This window comes from Barbus barbus (genome assembly GCF_936440315.1).
Source record: "Barbus barbus genome assembly, chromosome: 8".
Classification (NCBI taxonomy): domain Eukaryota; kingdom Metazoa; phylum Chordata; class Actinopteri; order Cypriniformes; family Cyprinidae; genus Barbus; species Barbus barbus.
Window position 1 is genome coordinate 21,041,682 of NC_136736.1, and position 21,455 is coordinate 21,063,136.

Genomic DNA, 21,455 nt, shown 5'->3' on the forward strand with positions numbered 1-21,455 from the left:
GAAGAGGAAGAGACCTCAGAGAAAGAGGCGATGAGGAGGAAGTTGGTTTTGTAAAGGGCACTGCAATGGCCGACGCTTTGAGGCTCTTAGGAAGGAGCTGGCAAACAGAGAGTAACGTACGTGAGAGAAATCGTCATGGAAATGAAGTATGTTTCCTGAAGAGTGGGCTTAGTGGCGGGAGAGGGGGATTATCTGAAAAATTCCTTTCAAGAACTTAGGTTTAAAAGTCCATTTTGTCTCTCCGGCAAATCTCTTTTTCTCATTTCTTTCCTTCTTTCTTCTTTTCTTTCTAACAAACACACTTCCGAATGGTGGTATTATGTTGCATGTCTTCATCATAATAATGAACTGGACAAGTGAGATTACAGTGACCTAACATGCGAGGAATTCCTGGGAGAGAGACTGAGAGTTAGAGAGACAAAGGGAAAAATAAAATTAACACCTGCTAGACCCACATTCCCAAGTGAAAACATTTCTATCCCAAAGGAAAACATACAGTAGAGGGAGGGAAAGCAGAGGAAAAAAGAGCGAGTGAGAGAGAGAAGCACCAAATACACATCTATTGAAATGATCAGGGCTAATTAGTCCCAATCTGTCAGTTCTACACTACACACACTGACAGACAGGAAGAGGTGAGCGATTAAGGTACTAAAGTCATGACAAACACATGCACACAGACACACTCCACACACATATATTTAAGTAGCACAGAAAGTCAAGCTTGCATGAGTCAGAACAAGAGGCTATCAGCGTGACCTTGATATGAAAGTTACTGAGCCTGTAGGAATTTTTTACCCCAGACAGTTAAACTGCACTTTTAAAGGAACAACAAAAAAAGTAACGTAAAATGTAAAATGAAAAAGATATTTTCAATGAAACTTGAGAGATTTCTGTTTCCCATTGAAAGACCATTACACCAAAACTTTGACACTTTTAAAAAGTTTAAGAAAAAAAAAAAAGGACTTCTATGAATAACAAAGCCTAAATTAAATCAGTCCATCATATAAACCGATCTTGTCTCTTCAGAAGACTTGGATTTAACCACTCAATAAGGATGTCTTTATGAAGTTTTTGAAAAATGACTGTGGAGGGATATAAATCTCTTATTATTCATTAAATACATCTTAATTTCTATTTCAAAGATGAACAAAAGTCTTATGGGTGACAGAATGATAGAATTTAGGGGCGAACTATCTCATTAGAAGGAATGCCAAACAGCATAAACAGCTTAAAAGTATCTTAAAATTGGTCCATCTGACTTCGACATTGTCTGAAGCCATATAATAGAGTAAATTCATTTTGATCTTTTTTCACTCAAAGATACGGATTCGGAGGACTTGGAATATAGTGAGCAATTCATATTAAACACTTTTATTATATGTTTTGGTATTATCAGATTCCTTTTTTTATGCTTGAAAACTGTCTCCTTTGGCTTCCACAGGCAAAACAAAGTCTTATATGGGTTTGGAATGACTTAAAGTGAATAAACGAATTCAGAAGTTTCCCTTTAAATATCCCTTTAATTCTACTTCTTGCATTCTCTCTCACTTGCACAGGCTTATCTAAACTACCGATTTCCATGCCTGGTAGAGCACTGTAGACTTGCATAAAGACGCATTCCATAAATGCATGTTCAACGACCATGTCAAGACCATCGTAGCAATTTCCGCCTCACTGGAAAAAACAATACATGTACCTGCGGGTGTCTGTGCCTTACGTATGTGAGGGTGCATGAGTACGTATGAACATTTCTGAAAAAAAAAAAAATGTATAATGGTGCATCAAAATCTTTGGTCCTCAGGTAAGTGTGTGTGTTGATCTTAAAAGGCAGCAGCTCCAGCATTATTGGCAGAGGTGGGGGACTCGAGTCACATGACTTGACTCGAGTCTGACTCGAGTCACAATTTTCAGGACTTGCGACTTGCTTGATTAAAGTATGAAAATGACTTGACTTCACTTTGACTTGATAGCAAGTGACTTGAGACTTGACTTGAGACTTGACTTAACTTGAAGTGGAAGACTCGACAATGACTTGAATTTATAATAAACAAACAGCAATAAAATTCGTTTTAAAAAATAACTATTGTGACGTCAGCACCAATCAGCGTCTGTGCCTTTAACGCTGCACAATTGAAACCGCGTCAAACATGGCAGACAGTAGTCGAGCTCCACAAATAGTCTCGTTTGGCTATAAGGACTTTGAACTGGACCGTGCCAATAAAAAAAGATTTGCCAGATGCAGAGTATGCAACGCAAGAATATCCGACACGACAACCACAACGTCAAATTTTATCCGACATTTCAAGAACCACAAGGAAAGTCATTTATTTTTAGTCAGTAACGATTCATCTAATGAATTAATAATTTATGTTTGTCATAATTTGGCCTTGGTTGCATATTATGTTTTATTTTTTCTTATTAGATGTGATCATTATCATCATTGATACGTCTTGTAGATGTGGGGAATTTGACTATAACAGTGGCGTAGCCTGAATTTTAATGTTTAGGGGCATCTTAAAATGAGCGGGCATGTAACGTAGGCTATAATTCAATATTAAATGTGCGCATTTTCAAGTGTTTGTGTGGACTGCGTGTGGAAGCTGAATAGCAGTGCGCTAATGGAGGCGCATTGGGTAGATTATCGAGTAGATTAATGTGTGCTGTCTGGGTTGCACTTAAAAAGTTTTTTTTTTTTGGACCTACAGACAAGAATAATTACATCGTTCGAATCTATTAAGTGTCTACTTTGTGTGTGTGCGTGTGTGTGTGTGTGTGTGTGTACACTCACAATAACAACAAAATGTTGTGCACTGTAAAATAATGAAAATAAACCAAACAGGATAAATATATAGAACGTGAAATATTTTTTATAATGAACCAGTTCAAATAGAAAACAAATATTCACAGATTATATAATCAGTATGAAACATGTATTACGTGTCCATCGCAGAGATGACGATTAAGCGTCATAACTTCTTCGTGAATGGGCTATTAACATACATATTCTGCTGAAATGAACTAAATGACTCGAAAAAAGATCCTTTCATTTTGATTAACGAGATTCAAAGATGCGCGTCAGTAAAATGATCTGAGATTCCCATCACTAGATACCTATAGGATGCCCTATAATGGACAGCGCATGTTTTACGGCCTTCATATAAAAAAATAAAATAAAAAAAAAAGATATATATATATATATATATATATATATATATATATATATATATATATATATATATATATATAGCTTAGTGCTAACATCTTGGCAAACCTTATTTTCTGTAAATGCAACACATTTTAGACTGTTTCAATTAAACTGAATTAGACAGATTGGATTATAAATTTTAGACTGGATTTTAAATGTTTTGTGTAAGCAACACAATTTTATTTTCAGATATTAATGTAGCACACATATGCATATAATTCATATATAGCAAATGTATAATGAATAAGATACATAATATATGTATACAAGTTAATCTTTTCTGTGCAAAAATAAATATGTAACGAAAAAATTAACCTCTATTTATTTTAGTACTGTAACTTGACTTGACTTGAAACTTATCACGACTTGACTTGACTTGCTTAGGGTGAACCCTTGACTTGACTTGACTTGCTTGATTTGTCTGAACTGTGACTTGAGACTTGACTCGAGACTTGATGGTTAAGAATTGAGACTTGCTTGGACTTGACCATGTGTGACTTGTCCCCACCTCTGATTATTGGCATTCCAAATCCAAAGAGACAAACACACGTGTTTTTGTATGTTCTTCTCCACTTTCTCTGAGCTTGACACTTATAACCTCACTATGAATGGGTCACTCCAAGACACGACGGTAAGTAAATAAAGACAGCAATTTCATTTTGAAGTAAATGATCCCTTTAAAGTGCCCCTATGGTAATGAAAGGTTCATATTTTGGTTTTGGGAGTCCCCAACAACAGGTTGACATGCATGCAAGGTCACAAAACACTTTCATTGTCTTATAATATGCATTTATTTTTTACCTTACTTGCTCAACGACTCCCAAACGCTTCGCTCAACGATTCATTTTTCCAAACCCCTCTTTTGTGTGACGCTAATCTGCTGTGATTGATCTGATTGGTCTCATTTTCATTGCATCACGCCTGTAATGCCTGATACAGCAGTGTTTGTGAGTGCAGTGCTACTTTGTGTACAGCGTTACAGGGGAAACAGCTTTTACCGCTCCAAAAGCGGCACCTAGTGGCAAAGAATGAATTTACATTTTCATTCAGACCAATGCGAAAAGACAAACAAGTGGGCGGTCAATATGCTAATGTTTCATGTTGACATCAACATGATTGGGATTCGTTTTAAAAACAACTCGTTTCAATGATTCAGAGTTGACTTTCTTTTGAGAGACAATAACTTTATACACGGTGCACTTTCAGATTTAAAACTTTGCAGGATGTTTTCATTTACTTAGAGTTGTGTTACACCCTGTGTGAAAGGTAATTTTCAAAAATCCAAAATAGGGGTACTTTAAATGCATTGTGAATGTCATCCAATTTTGTCTTTAATCATTAATTCGATATGGTAACAACTGATGCATAAACCAGTTAACAAAAGCATGTATTCTCGCTCATAACTATCACAGTTCAGTTTAATCTGTTCATCACCCCTCTGCGGCTGACACCTGTCCTTCTCTCAATGATTTGCTCCTCTAAAAGTTCATTAGTTCATTTCTCTCTCCCCTGCTGAGTAACGGCTTTTGGGGAGCTCACACACTCTCTGACACACATACATGCATGCACAAACACACTTTCATCTCTCTGTGCACACTGACCCAGTGCGGGAAGCCTCAGGCTTTTAATTGCTGCCATGGTGATTCCCTTCATTCTGAAAAGACAAGCGTCTCCACCCCTCTGCTTAGCACGTCACTCTCACTGCAGTCACATTCGTTTACCGCTGTCACCCCCTCAAACTACTACACCTCCTCTCATCTCCCCTTTCCCTGCCCATCACCCCCTCAACCTCCACAAAGTGACGGAAAGAAGATAACATAAAATGAACATCAGATGTCATTTTTGTATAATATTATACCAATGAAACATAATTTACTCTTCACAGTCATTTGAAGCTGTTTGGGTTATTTGAAAGTGTGTTTATTACACAGGAATGTGTGTGGATGTGTGTTTGTGTGCAAACACCGCAGAGGCATAACAATGCAATGAATCATAAAAACATGCAGTAACCTATTTTAAGTGAACTTTTGAACCTTTCCTGTTAACCCCCACCACACACACACACCCACACACACACAAGACAAAAGTCAGGAGAGCCCTCATTACATTTGTGTTTTGTTTCAACAGGTAGAGTGGTGTCATTCTCTACCTCTCTACTCCTCCCATCCTTTCAAATGCACATTCCTGCAATTACACACACAAACAAACACACACTTAGATCTAAATGAGGACATACCATAGGCTGTTTTTTATATAAAGCTAATTATACTGATTAACTCAAACCCTAAATGTATCCATAAAAATGTTTAAAATAGTATTTTTAGAATGGAAAAAAATAGATCAATTAAAATCAATTAGGTTTATTTATAAAATTCCAATTGAATGTCCACAAAAGGACATACTGTAGCTCATTTTTTGGGACAACTTCAGGGAAAAACTATAGCAAAGTATGACATACGTGTAAGAATTAAACTGTGAAAAAGTGATTTTTCGAAGATTATTGGGGTACATTTACAAAAAAAATACTATTTCAGTTATTCTACTTCAAAATTTCATGTTTAATTAAATGTGTTACCATTCCTTTATAATTAATTGTGGAATATACTGTACTAACTTTTTCTGAGTGAAAACTGTTTTTTTGTTTGTTTTGTTTTTCAGTGGACTCTCTTTTCAGGTTTCATGCTATATTTAAATAAGAGGCAAATAAAAATATATTTTTAAAATAGTATTAAAAATATGTAAAAAGATAAAATATTAAAAAGTAAAACTACTTATTTGTTCTTTATTTTTGTTTTGACTGTAATTATTAATTTAATGTGCCAAGCTAATGTTTTTATATTAGAAAACATGTCTGTGAAAAGCTGTTGAAACAGAGAGTTATACAAATGTATAAAAGTCAAAGAGAGTGCCAGATATATCACTTTTCCCTAAAGCTAAACCTTTAATGCAGTCAGCAGCTTGAGTTAAAAAAAGGTGAATTTTTCAAAAACTCTAATTAAACCCCCATCCTCAGACCCCAAAGGAGAAAAGGTCAATTTAAATCTGCCTTGTTCTCTTTTGCCTTGTTAAATTGAGGCAACTCATTTTCATCAGGTGTTGTGGCAGTTCTATATCGGTTATTTGAGGAGTGAAAGGATGTGGAAACAAGAAAAAAGCCACGTTTATCCGGTATCCAAGCAAACAGCCGCAGAAAGACATACCAGAGAGTCTTTATATCATTCTATTACCTGAGGACACACACACACACACACACACATTTAGTGCTCCCTGAGGCAGTGAGATCTGACACACCCTTGTATCACCCTGCAATTAGGAAACCCGCTTACATCATCCCTTAAGCTACTGTTAGACACACACACACACACATACACACACACACCCAGGAAGCCAGCAAGCGGGCTGACAGACACATAATCAAGTGTCACCGTACATATCTGCCTCCCACCGTGCCTGATCATAAATGGGCAGGTTTAGAGCCCCAGAGACTAAGAAGAGGATGAGTCTTTCAGGCTATGGGTGGTCTTCAGGAAATATTTGGTAATATACCCTCTTTCAAAACATTCTCTGTCCTCCTACTCGCTCTCTCTTTAGGTGGCCATTATGATGCTGTTTTATGATGATATAATGCCTCACCATACTTGTGCAGGGCCCAGAGTGGAGGGCTGTGAGACATGACTTAGTAAACGACTCATTTTGCCTTTGATTTAAAAGCTCTAAGAAAAAATCAAGAGTGAACCGCACGGGTGTTCCAAGAAATGTAAAAAGTAAGCCTTTCTCGTGAAGCATTTTTATGAGAATGTGATGAGATGATAAGCTCCTCTGAGAAGCCAAATGAACTCGCAATTGTTAAAGCTTTATGATTTGTCTGCAACAGCTTGTTATGGGAAATGCATTTGAAAAAAACGCACTGGGTAAGTTTTTGCTTATATTTGCACTTATTTGGTTTGTTTCATTTCACCTTTATATATATTTTTTTCTTTTTCTCAGTCACACATCAAGTGTGATTAAACCCCTTTCCAATTTTTCATGCATTGTTTGAACTGAACTTATTGCAACCCTGCAATAATTAAACATTTCCCTAATTAAATAGCTTTCCTCAGCACTTCATTACTTAATCTCAGATATTTACCAAGATTTTGGCAAAAACTGCAGGAGGCTTCTCATCTCAGAAGTTTTATTTCATAAATTAATTAAAAGTCTTTAATCATCAGGATCACAACAGAATTAAATAGTTATAAACTAAAAGTTGTCATGGTATACTGGAGTATATTTGGTTGTTTTATCTGTTGTACGGGACTGAACAGGGTTATCATTTAAACCTATGAATAGTCCTTTTGTCAGTGATTCATTTGTATTTTTGATTCATACTTAGTGTGAATAGGTCAAGGCATGAAAGCACTTGGTGTGGTTTCACTTGGTGATGTTATTGTTAGTAACTTATGAAAAATAGTAACTTTACACATTGAATTTCAATTCCCAGTTGATGGCCAGTAATGTCATTTCAAAACGCCATGGTGGGGACCTGCTACATGTATGTAGCTTTTTCTCATTTATATCTACACAATATGAGTGTAAATCACTTAAAACATTTAACAAAAGTAATAGTCATTTCTTTTTCATATTTTAATGAGACACACAAGGTGTGGTCCTTATCAGTCAGGGCTAAGCCCAGGTGCTCAGTGTTAAGCCACCGTACAACTTTCACCAGTGACCCTGAGGACATCTCACCTTTGCTCACTTAACCTCTGGACACTTTACACACACTGGCTAAACGCAGGAATTTACAACTTAACACACACACACACACACTAACACATACTAACATACACTCAAAGGAAGATCCCTTAAAGGAATATATGGTGATCTTGTGTTTGTGACCAGGCACAACCTGATAAAACAGTATACAGACAAAATCAACACCCACACACAGAGAGAGAGAGAACCAACTTCCACACCCTGCTGCCCTTATGTCAGCAATTAATTGGCTAAAACAACGGAGTGATTAACCAAGTAAAAGAAAAGAAGTGATGGTTGTTAGTGTTTGAAAGAGAAGGGTTAAGACACAGAGAGAGAAAGGAGAAAAAGAGTGAGGGTGATTGTTTGAGAATTCACATTAGCAAAAGCCGATTAGAGGGCATACACTGAACAGGATCAACTGTGTAAGCCAGAGAACAACACTAAGCTTTCATTCAAAGACTCAACCCTTTCAAACAGATCCTGATTTGTGCAGCATCCAAGACACACACATATATAGATAGATATATATATACACACACACACACACACCGGGTGGCAGACATTCCTCTGGGAATAAAACTCTGTGAGAACTCAAATCTTAGTGTATCAGAATGGGTGGTGATTATGGGTGCTGTAGAGGGACAAAAAGCTCAACAACATGCTATTTTTCGCACACAATGCCGCTTAGACGTGATCTATTCAGACTGGAAACGTCTGACCCATAAACATGACACACTCTCTAATGAAAGAGTCCTATGAGCCCTTTCCGACCCCCTTCTCCTTCACCTCATCATATACTGCCTTCAACTCGAATGATTGCATTTATGAAAGGAATAGCGCAGACATGGATAACATGATATTCCTAAATCAATTAAAGAACTGTAGCAGAAAAAAGTTGGAGTTCAGTCTTAATGTTGGCTGTAAAATGTAATAGATTTTGCTGTAGATGAAGGTCAGATATAAAGTTTGCAAGAAAGCATCTAATTCAAAATGGAGAAAATTATTAATTTCTATCATGAGATTTATACATGGTATCACAATTAAACATTTTGTTACATAAAGAAAAAAGTGAGTGATTAACTTTACATCATTCACTACAGACTTGCTATGCGCCCACTGATCTCTATATGGATTATAGATATATTTTCTATTTTATAATTCAGTGTTTCTGCATTGTTTATAACTGACATGCCCCTTCCAACATCACAACTCACGTATCCTCTAGAATTCTGAGTTTCCCTTCAGTTCACTTGGGTCAATCATGTACTCAAAACTTGTAATTACAATATTTTCAACTTGAAGGACAAAATAGATAAAGCATTACATTACATTTGATCATTTCAATTGTTTATAAAGGCTCTAAATGTGTCTGAAAGAGAGAAAAGGAAATACAAAACTGTCCATTGTTGTTTTTATTCTGACCAAAGTAATTTGAATGTACACCGCACTGTAATAACAACTTTAAAACTTGCAAGTAGGAATTTCCCAGGAGGATCTTCAAATGTAACCGTACAAGAGATGACAAAACAGAATCTGAATGTTAATTCATGTTTCATTTGATCATTTATTATCTTACATATGATTATCCAGCTATGACCTCATATGGCTTCAGGATGGGTCTTCAATCAACACACAGCTTAAAAATGCAAAATAAGACTATTTACCAGAACAAAAAGGTTCGGTCTATTTAAACATTTTCTCTGAGCAATGAAAAATAGATTCTGGTCAAGAAAAAAGGCCAAACCAGCAAAACACATACTGTACATTGCACACACACTTCCACAAACACCCACACACAAATTCTCACACACCACCAAAACTACTCACTGCTGTTTGACAAACTTGAAAACCTGACAAACTAAACACCACAGAGGGCGTGAGTGTGTGTTTGTGTCCAGTCTTGGTTGACCATAGGAAGTGCGTGATTCAGTCATCCCAACGTCTCCTCTTTCTCCGGCTGTGTTGCAATACTTAGCACATTCTTCCTAGACAACATCTGTATGTGTCTATGATGTCCACAAATGCTGTCTAGGTAGACAGCTGTCTAGATTTTAAAAACGCAGCCACTGCCTCACCTCTCACTTTTAAGGTCAGTGAGTGAGGAAGTAACTCGGCAAGCACACACCAATCAGGGAAACATTACGTTGCCACGGAGATGGGAGGAAGCGGTAATTAAATAATGACAGAGCTGCGGCTGAAGCCTGTTATTACCGAATTACATACGTATACACGTGCACACAGATATACACTTTCACTCTGTGTCACCCTGTCAATCTCACACACAGTTTCCATGCGTAATTTCTGAGCAGTGTTTGCTTGTTACACCTCTTGTGTCTGGTGTGTGTCAGTCCTTCTTTGTGTATGCTCACTTGTTTGTGTTTGTGTGACTGTGAGTGTGAGAACTCAAAGTGAAGAGGCTCTGTTAAGAGGTTAAAGATGACAGCAGTGCTGAAGAATGTTGACAATTCCACTCCAGCGCTGCTGAACTCACTCCTATTCCCTCAGAATGGCCTACTGTGCCACTGTGTGACCAGAGCCAAAATGGAGTCCACTTCAGAGCAATTACACTCCCACGCTTTCACTCAGAATAGACGACTGTGTGACTGAGCAAACGGAGCCAAGATGGAGTCCACCTTCCAGAGTTCACACTACGTACAGCTGCATAATAAACACCAAATGGGCTCACAGCTTTCTCGTCAACAATATCTGACTGCAAATTGTAGGGGGGGCAAATTGTTAAATTGAACAATTAAATTGTTCAATTTAATTTGAATCTTACATTTACATTTAGTCATTTGGCAGACGATTTTATCCAAAGCGACTTACAATTGGGGAATACAAAAGCGATTAATCTTGAAGAGGCAATCAGACAGAGGAAGTGCTCGTAACACCAAGTCTCAGTCATTGTTCAAATAAGTACAAGCTAGTAAGCGGTGAGAAAGATAGAGGGAAATAGTTTTTTTGTTTTTTTGAGTTTAGGATGAAGTCAAGTACTGCCGAAAGAGATGAGTTTTCAGTTGTTGCTTGAAGATTGCCAGGGATCCGGCGTTCCGGATAGGGGTGGGAAGATTATTCCACCAGCCAGGAATGGTGAACGAGAATGTTCTGGAGAGTGATTTTGAGCCTCTCTGTGATGGTACCACAAGGCGTCGCTCACTAGCAGATCTCAGACTTCTGGAGGTGATGTAGGTTCGTAATAGTGAGTGGAAGTAGGAGGGTGCTGAGCCTGTGGTAGTTCTGTACGCAAGCATCAGTGTCTTGAACTTGATGCGAGCTGCCACTGGTAGCCAGTGCAAGGAGATGAAGAGAGGTGTAACATGCGCTCTTTTGGGCTCGTTGAAGATCAGTCGTGCCGCTGCATTCTGAATCATTTGTAGAGGTTTGATTGTGTTTGATGGCAGACCAGCCAGAAGAGCATTGCAGTAGTCCAGTCTAGAAACAACAAGGGCCTGGACAAGAAGTTGCGCAGCATGCTCTGTCAGAAAGGGCCTGATCTTTCTGATGTTGTGTAGTGCAAACCTGCAGGATCGAGCAGTCTTTGAGTCTTTGAAGGTCAGCTGGTCATCAAAGATTACACCAAGATTTCTGACCGAAGTTGATGGGGTAATCATTGATGAGCCTAACTGAATCGTGAAGTCATGCTGCAGAGTCGGAGTGGCAGGGAAGACCAGAAGTTCCGTCTTTGCCAGGTTGAGCTGTAGGTGATGTTCTTTCATCCATGCCGAGATGTCCACCAGGCAGCCTGAGATCCGTGCAGCTACCGTTGGGTCATCTGGTTGAAAAGACAGATAGAGATGTGTGTCATCGGCGTAGCAGCGATAGGAGAAGCCATGTGCATGTATGATGGGACCCAGCGATGTAGTGTATGTGGAGAAGAGGAGGGGTCCAAGAACCGATCCCTGAGGAACTACAGTGACCAGTTGATGTGGTTTGGATGCTTCCTCTCCCCAGGCCACCCTGAAGGATCTACCGGTGAGATAGGATTCAAACCAGCGAAGTGGAATCCCAGTGATGCCCAGTGATGAGAGGGTAGACAGGAGAATCTGATGATTGACAGTGTCAACAGCAGCAGAAAGATCCAGCAGAATGAGGACTGACGATTTGGAATCAGCCTTTGCAGTTCGCAGGGCTTCAGTGACTGAGAGTAGCGCAGTCTCTGTTGAATGGCCACTCCTGAAACCTGACTGTTTAGCATCCAGTTTGTTGTACTGTAAAAGAAACCGTGAGAGCTGGTTGAAGACAACTCGTTCCCTATGTGTTTTCCCTATGAATGGAAGGAGAGAGACAGGTCTGTAGTTATCTAAAAGAGAAGTGTTTAATGTAGGTTTTTTGATCAGTGGGGTTACCTGAGCCTGCTTGAATGCTGTGGGGAAAATGCCTGTGAGGAGAGATGTGTTGATAATGTGTGTGAGTGCCGGTAAGAGTGTGGGAGAGATTGTTTGGAGAAGGTGTGAGGGGATTGGGTCGAGAGGACATGTTGTAGGATTGCTGGAGAGGAGAAGTTTGGATACTTCTGCCTCTGTGAGGGGACAGAAGGAGAAGATGGGTGTTAGAGCAGTGGATGTGGTTGATTGGAGGTCCTGTGGAGCTGAGAACTGGTTACTGAGTTACTTACATCTTCCAATGTAAGTCAAAACATAAGGTTGGTGGAGCATTAAATCTATATTTGTTTCAACAGGGTTTTTTTTTTAATCTCTCAGTAACCACAAAAGTTAGATTAAGTTAAAACCAAAGTATATAGTTGGATTTTTATGTGTATGCTAGGATATGCACACTAGGGATGGTAAGATTCAACGATTTGCATCGGTGCATCAGCATAAAAGTTAACGATGGGATGCATCGATTTAAAAATGTGTGCATAGGATACAAGTTGGCATTTGTATAACGATGCATCGTTTATAACATATTTGCATGGGTAAAAAACTATTTAATTTTTTATGTAATTATTAATAGATGTGCTATACCTTTATTATTTAGAAAGTGAACAATAATTTGTGACCAATATTTTATCTGTAGTTTGATTTCTCCTCTCTAAACTGTTTCGCAAATGCGTTCTCTTATCACCACTGCTGCTACGTGAATATGACGTATAACAACACTACGGAGACCGAGGAGTTAAAAGTCAGAAGGCACTGTTAATTTATGATTTGCTGTCTGTCTGAACCAAAGAAATAAAAGCAAACTTTCTGTAGCATATTGAATTGCATAGCATTAAATTATTTTCCAATGCATCACATTGCATTGAATTACATTGTGTTGAATCGAATCGAAATCAGATCACATTGCATCGTAATATGGGTGAATCGGTAGCTGCTTTATATGTAAAAGGAAGCTGCTTTAATATATCATATCATTGGTTATGCATTAAATTGCATATCATATTGGCCTCAGATATGGAGATGCACATCCCTAATGCCCACAGCGCGCGTGACATAATATTGTCATCAACACAGCATGAGTGGCAGCACGATTTCTGTATGTTCAACAAACACACACACTTTTTACATTTTTAGCACTAATTAGTTTGCCCACAAAGTGGCACAATGATCCATGCTGTTGTTTCAATCGAAAAAAGTAACAGAAGAGACAGAACAACTCAAACAATTCATTTTTGGTCATAATTACTGGAGCGAAATAGCGCCGACACAGAACAAGGATGACACTTACTAGTTTACATGTGTCGACCTCCTGTGTTCACACATACTATCAAATTGAGTATGCTTTGAAAGGCAATGTGTTCAGTTGCATGGATATGCTAAGAGCTATGTCAAAACTGATGTATACTTTGGACTTTAGTCAAAGTTCATATATTCATGTTGTGTGAACAGTTGGTTGCTCAAGTATTTTCTGTTACAACAATTATCAAATGGACAATTGACAAAACATCAATATCACTCTATCACTGATTTTCACAGCACAATTATATCACACAACACTTTAGTATTTTGATTATTTAAGCAGTAAACAAATGGCTAACCATGCTAAGGATGCCAAAAAACAATTTGGAGTGTACAAAACAGACCTCAAGAGAATGTGTTTAACAATTTCCTATTAAAAAATTCTTAAACATGTCCACCATGTTTTACAAAGTTATTGTAAAATGTGTACACCGTGTACAACCACTTTTTTTGTACTCAAAAGACTCATTCATAAAGTGGATGCAAACTGTTTTAGAGGCTTCCATAATAGTTTTCAGTTATAATTCTCTATTGGGCTACTTTCCACCTTTAAGTGGAAATGTAATGCTGATTCCTTACATTGATTTGCTTGTAATGGAAGTCGATATCTGACACCCTAAACGTAACAGATTAGCTGATATAACACTAATCAAGGGCCTTAATTATTTAATTCAAGTGCTTCCAGTGGTGTGCCGCTCTGTAGCTGTGGTGATATTGTGTTCTAGTTGCTGTGGTGTTGTGAAGGTGAAACTAAAGACCATGGAGTGGCCAGGATGGTTGCTAGGATACGGCCGGAGTTTCAGTTACATGCTAACAAGAAATTGCCCACTTCTTGTTACCCATCACTAAGACACTCGCTCACACCTAAACAATCTCAGACACAAACACAACCACACACTCGGCCACGCACAGAATTACAAAAGTGGCTTGCTTAATCTGAAAAGGACATCTTTGACACCTAGTTGTGTGTGTGTGTGTGTGTGCGCGTGTACATGTGGTGCACATTTAGACAGGAATATAAACCCTGCATGGTGCAGCCTGACAGGTCAAGTAAGCAATAGAGATTGATGATGTTGTGCGGCATGGTCCTCAAATCTAGCGCACTTTGTCAAATCCACTTCACATAAATGTGGAAAAAGATTAGAGATGAACCCAGATAAAACACCCTGTTCATGAACCAAACACACACATTCTCACACACCAATGCGCCTTTCAAAAGTTTTCACAAGTTCAAAATCTCAGATTTCGGTAGAAAAACAGTTTGAAAATGGTCTGAATCTACAATAAACTAAAAACTTGTCAAAATATTGACCTTTTTAGACAAACATAAATCACTTATCAAGTTTATGGTCAAAGGCCATAACTGTGTGGTCAACTGATTTAAAAAAGGGTGTCTTGTAAATCCCCCACACACTCACACACACACACGCAGGTGTTTTTTCTTATAATTGTGGATGGCTCAGTGCCTGGCCTGGAGTCTGTCTGTCTGAGACTCTCTCCTGAGTAATGCTCAGGTGTGTGTGTGTGTGTGTGTGTGTGTGTTTGCCAAAAACCCTCTTTGGTTCTTTCACCTACCAGGTAAACGTAAGATATTCCTTCTATCACACACAGCAAAATTCTAAATAAGATAAAAATGAATACTTTACACTGCATTAGCTAAAATTAATTCCTGCAAACACCTGTAAGCAAAACATACAATTTTTATACAAATATTGTAACACTGAGTTTATTCTAATTTTATAGCTATTAATGCAGCCTTATCTGTCACTCCAAACATTCATAACACTGCATTTAAACTCTTCTGTATTACCAGAATACCATTATATTCTGAATGTCATAATGCCACAAAAGCACATATACTACACTACAAAAAAAAGGCTTAAAAAGGTTTATTCAAACAGGCTGCAGGCAAAGATAATAATCAAAATTAATTTCCTAAAATGACAGAAAACAGCAGAATGTGAAAAATATAATGATTTTGGTATCAATTTGCTTAGCTTTCTTGCCTTGCAATGCATAAAATGTAAATATTAAGACTGGCAATTAATTATAATTACATGATATGTTAATTAACTAGCTCCATGTATCAATATTTGTGAAGAAAATTAAAGATAGTTCAAAGACATTTTTCAAATAATCAATTAAAAAGAAAATTTAAATTGAAAGTCATAGTTATATTGAATAGTTTATATTTTTGAATATTTTACATTACACATCTATCATATCTGCTGCTAACTGCAGAAATGTTCACATATCACTGTAAAATCAAATAGTATTCCTTACTATAAAAATACTAGTTTGTTTACTTGATTTTAACCAAAATGTTTTTTTTACTTCAAATTTTAAATTGTTGCTGAAATAGTTAACAGATAGTTCCCATAACTAACATAATTTAAGTGAAATTATTCAAAATGTTGAAGACGTGATGTTACGCATATATACTGGGTATATAATAATTCTCCCTCCCCCTAAATGCTTTTAAGTCTCATTTTCTGTATTAATTTAATTTCTTGCAAAGATCGATCATTTTGCTTCATCAGACCTCAGTATATAATCAGGAGCAATGGGTATAAATTTTTTGTTCCTTGATATGTTTTTTTTTTTTTTAAATGGTAGCCACACTGTAAAATATATATTTTTTTTTTACAGTGCACTGACTTGCATTTTATTAATCACCAAGGATCACAGTTTCAACAAAAATTTTCTTTACAGTTTTACTAAAGAAACAAAAGGTCATCTACATCTTGGATGGCCTAAGGGTGAGTAAATTAACAGTAAATTGTTATTTTTGGTTGAACTATCCCTTTAACTGAGCCATATACGTAGCGAGTCAGATTTTTTACCTATTTGCATACTCATATGAGGAGTAACAACAAAGTTCAGTGTCCTTTAAAATTATTAATCTCAGATCTGAGTTCTGCGCAGCATTGGACATGCATTCTGCACTTTTTAAATTGTCTAGAAAAAAGGATTTTGTATCAAGTTGATTAAAATGAATTCCTTTATCATGCTGACTGCTGTCATCTTTATATCATGATTTACATATGATTATTACCCTCAGCCTATAACCTGTCTCTTCTTTTTATAATCATTTGATGTTTGCACCACAGTACTTCAGGGTCTTCCAGTCATCCTGACTGGATGACTCAGAAGAAAGTTACAGGATGTGCTTCGTAAGCATTGTTATTGATGTTTCTGTTCTTGTCATTTTTGTTTTTATTCCATGAGAATATATGCCATGTTACGAAAAATTATAAAAACTTCTAGATACTATATTTGTCTCTTGTGACATAATTCTGATTTGTGAAATTGGTGATGTAAATGCCTTAAATTGATTAAATTGTGTTGACTGATCACAAACTTGTCAGCATTACATACTTCACACATTTTGAATTAAGATAAAATCATGTAAATGATGGGTGTGATCCATCACTCCATTACAAAGGAGATAATGCTCTACAATCTAAATGGTGGGTCATGCAGTACGAGTAGCAATTTGTAAAAATGTTGCCTAAATTCTCTAAATGGAATTTATGTGTAATATTCCAAGTCTTCTGAAGGCATGCAGTAGGCCTACATATCAGAATTTAAAGGAATAGTTCACACAAAACCCTTATGCTCTGTGATTTAATCCATGTCTTCTGAGATATTTTCTGTTTTGTAGCTCTTACACTATAAATCTCATCATCGTGTCAGCTTGATTAATTTTCTTGTGCTTGATGCTTGCACAGATCGCTGTACACTCACTCTGGTCATCAATATTTAGCTTTTTTTATTATTATTTTGCTCAACAGCCCCTGGTCACTGTATGCTTTTTAGAACATTTCCAGTATTGGAATGAAGAAGAAATTCACACTGTACCTATTCGTGGCCTAATGGTTAGAGAGTCGACTCGTAACCCAAAGGTTGTGAGTTTGAGTCTCAGGTCCGGCAGGGATTGTAGGTGGGGAGAGTGAATGTACAGCGCTGTATTGCAGACTTCAGTGGACACAATATAGGCATGTCAGAGAGAAGAATTGTCATGGATGGGCTGTAAAGGCCTGTATTTTATTTTTTGCTGTTCTGTTTACATACATTTCTGAATTTTTTTGTATTTTTTACAGTGCTCCGGTAGGTCCAGAAAATTTCAAACTTGTGTTAAGTACGTTCCATGCTGGCTGAACTACTAAAAATACATTCTCTTTACGTAAAGAAAATGTGGAAAAAATATTGCACATAATTTTTAAGTCCCCATACCTGGCAGATTAAATCCATGTTAAGAACAACAGCATTTAAAGATGTTTACAGAACACAGTTAGTTAAATGGAATTAATAAAGTAATCTTACTTTTAAATATTCTAGAGTTTGTTAACTAGAATTGATTTTAAACTAACTTGATGTTTATTACTTCATCTAGGCTACTTGGGAAGGGATTGCTTTCTTTACTTTAAACCAATTCTTAAACTAACTTCAGTTTTACCTTTAAGTTTGCTTTGCAAAAATAGGAGATTGGTTTCCAAACTTTTTTAAGTAAACTGAAATTGTTAGAACTGACAGTGTACAATTGCTCACAATGCTTGATCAGATATTTTATGAAGAAGTTTAGCAAATGGTGTGCAACAGATTTATTCTTTACCTGTTGCGTCTTGCTTAAATATTTCTATTTGCATATTTTTAGACAGCATACTAATGAACTGGCAGCTTCAACAGATGATTGACTTAGTCTATTCAAAGCTGTAACCTGAAATAGTACGTTTTTTAATGACCAAGGAGTAAAATTCATTTTTTTGAATCCTCTGATGACTTACAAGAGAATGCATGAAAATGTCTGAAATGCAGGTCATGCAGATAAACACAACAACTCGAGAAAACACAGACTCCGACATACATGTACACGCATGTCTACAAGCTTGAGGGTTTTCCATTATGAGTCACTGTCACTATGGAAACAGGCTATAAACTCCTTTGCTGTCTTCATTAAAATCTGATTATGAATGAAATTAAATCCCACACATGTACCTGCATGTACGCACACACACACACACACATATACACTTGCACATAATAACACTATACTTCAACAGACAGGCAACACTTCAGTCTATTGTATCCGTCTTTAATTTCAAAACTGTTCCCACCAACTCGTGTGAACAGACAAGGCTTAGCAAGTATGTGTGTGTGTGTTGTGTGTCTGTATGTGTGTGTCTTGTGAGCTGAGAGGACTGGGGTTAAGCGTCCACTCCGCAGACAAAAGCCAAACTCTCTACAGCACTGTGACCTAGGAAACGCCGAGCTCGGTAAACACACACACGCAGACACACACTCTGAGATGGCAAACAGTTTGGCTTGTCTAGCGTTTGGTGTGCGGATTAAGCAAGAAAACCACTATGATTTTTCACCCCGAAAACTCGTGGCACATTGCTCAAGAAAACCACATGGTCAAAGCCATATTTAAAATCAGCTAAGTGTGTGTGAACCCAAAGCCACTGCTAACAGACATGACAGGAATATGAAGATGTCTGCTGGCATATTCACATATTCAATCTCTCACTTTTTCTACGCATTTAAGTTTCTAATCTTCTCACGAAGCTGTTCTCAAAATATAACGTCAGAGACTTCAATAATGTTTTGCTTTGGTTTGCAAGTGCTGTAACACAAGCAGGACTGATCATTTTAATTTATGATCTGAGGTTAAAACTAAATTGTAATTTCAGCACTACTATTACAAAAAATAATTGCAAAACATAACAGAATTACAAATATAACGCTTATTTTTCAAAAGAGACCCCTTCATCTGCCATTGCCACAGTCAAGCCCACCCCAAACTCACACCATTGGTTGAGCCAATGTTGTTTTGTCAGAGTCCGAAATAACAAAAAATGTTTCTTCAGAATATCTTATTTTGTGTTCTGCATAAAAATAAAAAATGTTTAGAATTACATGAGGGATTAATTTATGGATGAACTATCCCTTTAACCTAAGAGAAAAATCAGACACTTCATCTTCAAGAAGTGATGACAAACTTTTTATCTCTTCCAAAGACACACTGTCCTTATGATTCAAAAAAATGTATGCAGAAACAACTTACACAATTACCATTGTGAGGCATTTGATTTGACCTAATAACCAATGACAGGCTCAATAAAAGCCGCACACAGACGTCACAACGGGAGAAATTCCTTTGATGGTCAGAAACACCCACAAACACACTCAGAAAGTTTGCACAGTGTGAAACAGCACTAACGGTTACTGGATGAGGGATGATGGCTACGTGACATGACAACAGTAACATAGCAACTATGAGCGGGCATTCGCGCCAAAAGATATGTTTGTGCCAGCTTGATTCAGAACAAAAAATAATAATAATATCTGCCTGCCTACCACCCCCCACCACCACCACCAACCCCAGCATCTACAAAATTACAATTAAGGTAAGACATCACAGGCAAAACAATTGTTTTAAATGTAATGTAATTACCTAGGGACGTATCTATTTCTTAAAATGATCACCTGTTGTGTCTTTCCTTAAATATTTCAGGATATATTTTAATTCACTCTCTCTTTATCAATGTTTTTTTTTCTCACACCATCTGTTTTTTTTTTTTTTTTATTGGTGTTCCACTCTCCTTTTCAAACTACTGTTGGGTTTTTACAGAGTTCTTAATGGACTCTCAAAAATCTGAACAATCTCTCTCTCTCTCTGCCTTCACGCCTCTTCTTTTCTCTTTCCTTTAAGTCCCTTTCGTCTTTCTTTCCCACTTTCTCTCTATCCAAACACACACAGCTGTGACCGACCTGCTGTCCGTGAGAAATGTTATCTGAACGTTCTCTCCAACATACCCAATGTTATTCAAAGGTTTTCAAACAGGCCTGGCCTCTGAGGAGACAAAAGGCAGAAATATTTCAGCCGCTACTGTGGCAGCAGCCATATGTGTGTAACCATAACTCATATTCACACAGACACACACACACACAAACATATACGCGCACACACACGTACAGCAGAAGCCGGGGTCACTAGGGCACCCGGCAAGATGAACAAAACAAGCTCTAGAAGGTTCTGTCACCCACTACCAGACCATCCCCCTCAAAAAAAAAAAAAAAAAAAAAATCACACACACTCCTTCCAGACACATTAACGTCAAACCTGATCAGAGGGGCAGAGGGAGAGGACGCACAGAGATGAGAAAGAAAGAAAGAAAGAAAAGAAAAGAAAAGAAAAGAAAAGAAAAGAAAAGAAAAGAAAAGAAAAGAAAAGAAAAGAAAAGAAAAGGCACGTAAAGCAGCATAAAAGAAAGAAGGGATGAGAGAACAGGAAAAGCAAAACGAGATGGACAGAGTGATGAAAGAGGCAGACAGATAAAAGCTGCACATGTTAGCCACAGATGTAGATAAGCAGAGATAATCTAATGAGGAAAGAACACTGTCTCTCTCTGTGTGTGTGTGTGTGTGTGTGTGTGTGTGTGTGTGTGTGTGTCAGGACATAAAATCAAATAACTCTATCAGAAAGTGCTTCCTCTTTTTCCCTCATTGTCTTTTTTCTCTCTTACACACCTGCTACCATCTTGCTGAAACTGAGTTGACAGACAGACCAGAAAAATCCTCTATAAGAATCATAAAATCCTGCACACACACTTTCATTGACTTCTATTGTTTTCATTTCTTTTGTTTTTTATACTGAGCTAATAATATTTCGTATCCCAACCATTCTGCGTTTTATTATACATTATTTAGGATGTTTATTAAGCCATTTTCCATTGGCTGGTCCACCAGTGTAGCTCATTTCAGGTTTTATTATCTCTGAGGGGACATTTGGTCCCAACAATATATAGGCACAACTTGACCTCTTCACAAAC

The 21,455-nt window shown here is 37.3% G+C and overlaps 1 protein-coding gene across 1 annotated transcript in view; it reads right to left on the minus strand.

Annotated features, from left to right (window-relative positions):
* Positions 1 to 21,455, minus strand: part of LOC306874380 (slit homolog 2 protein-like) — an 85,113-nt gene that overhangs the window by 52,683 nt on the left and 10,975 nt on the right. The window lies entirely within an intron of this gene.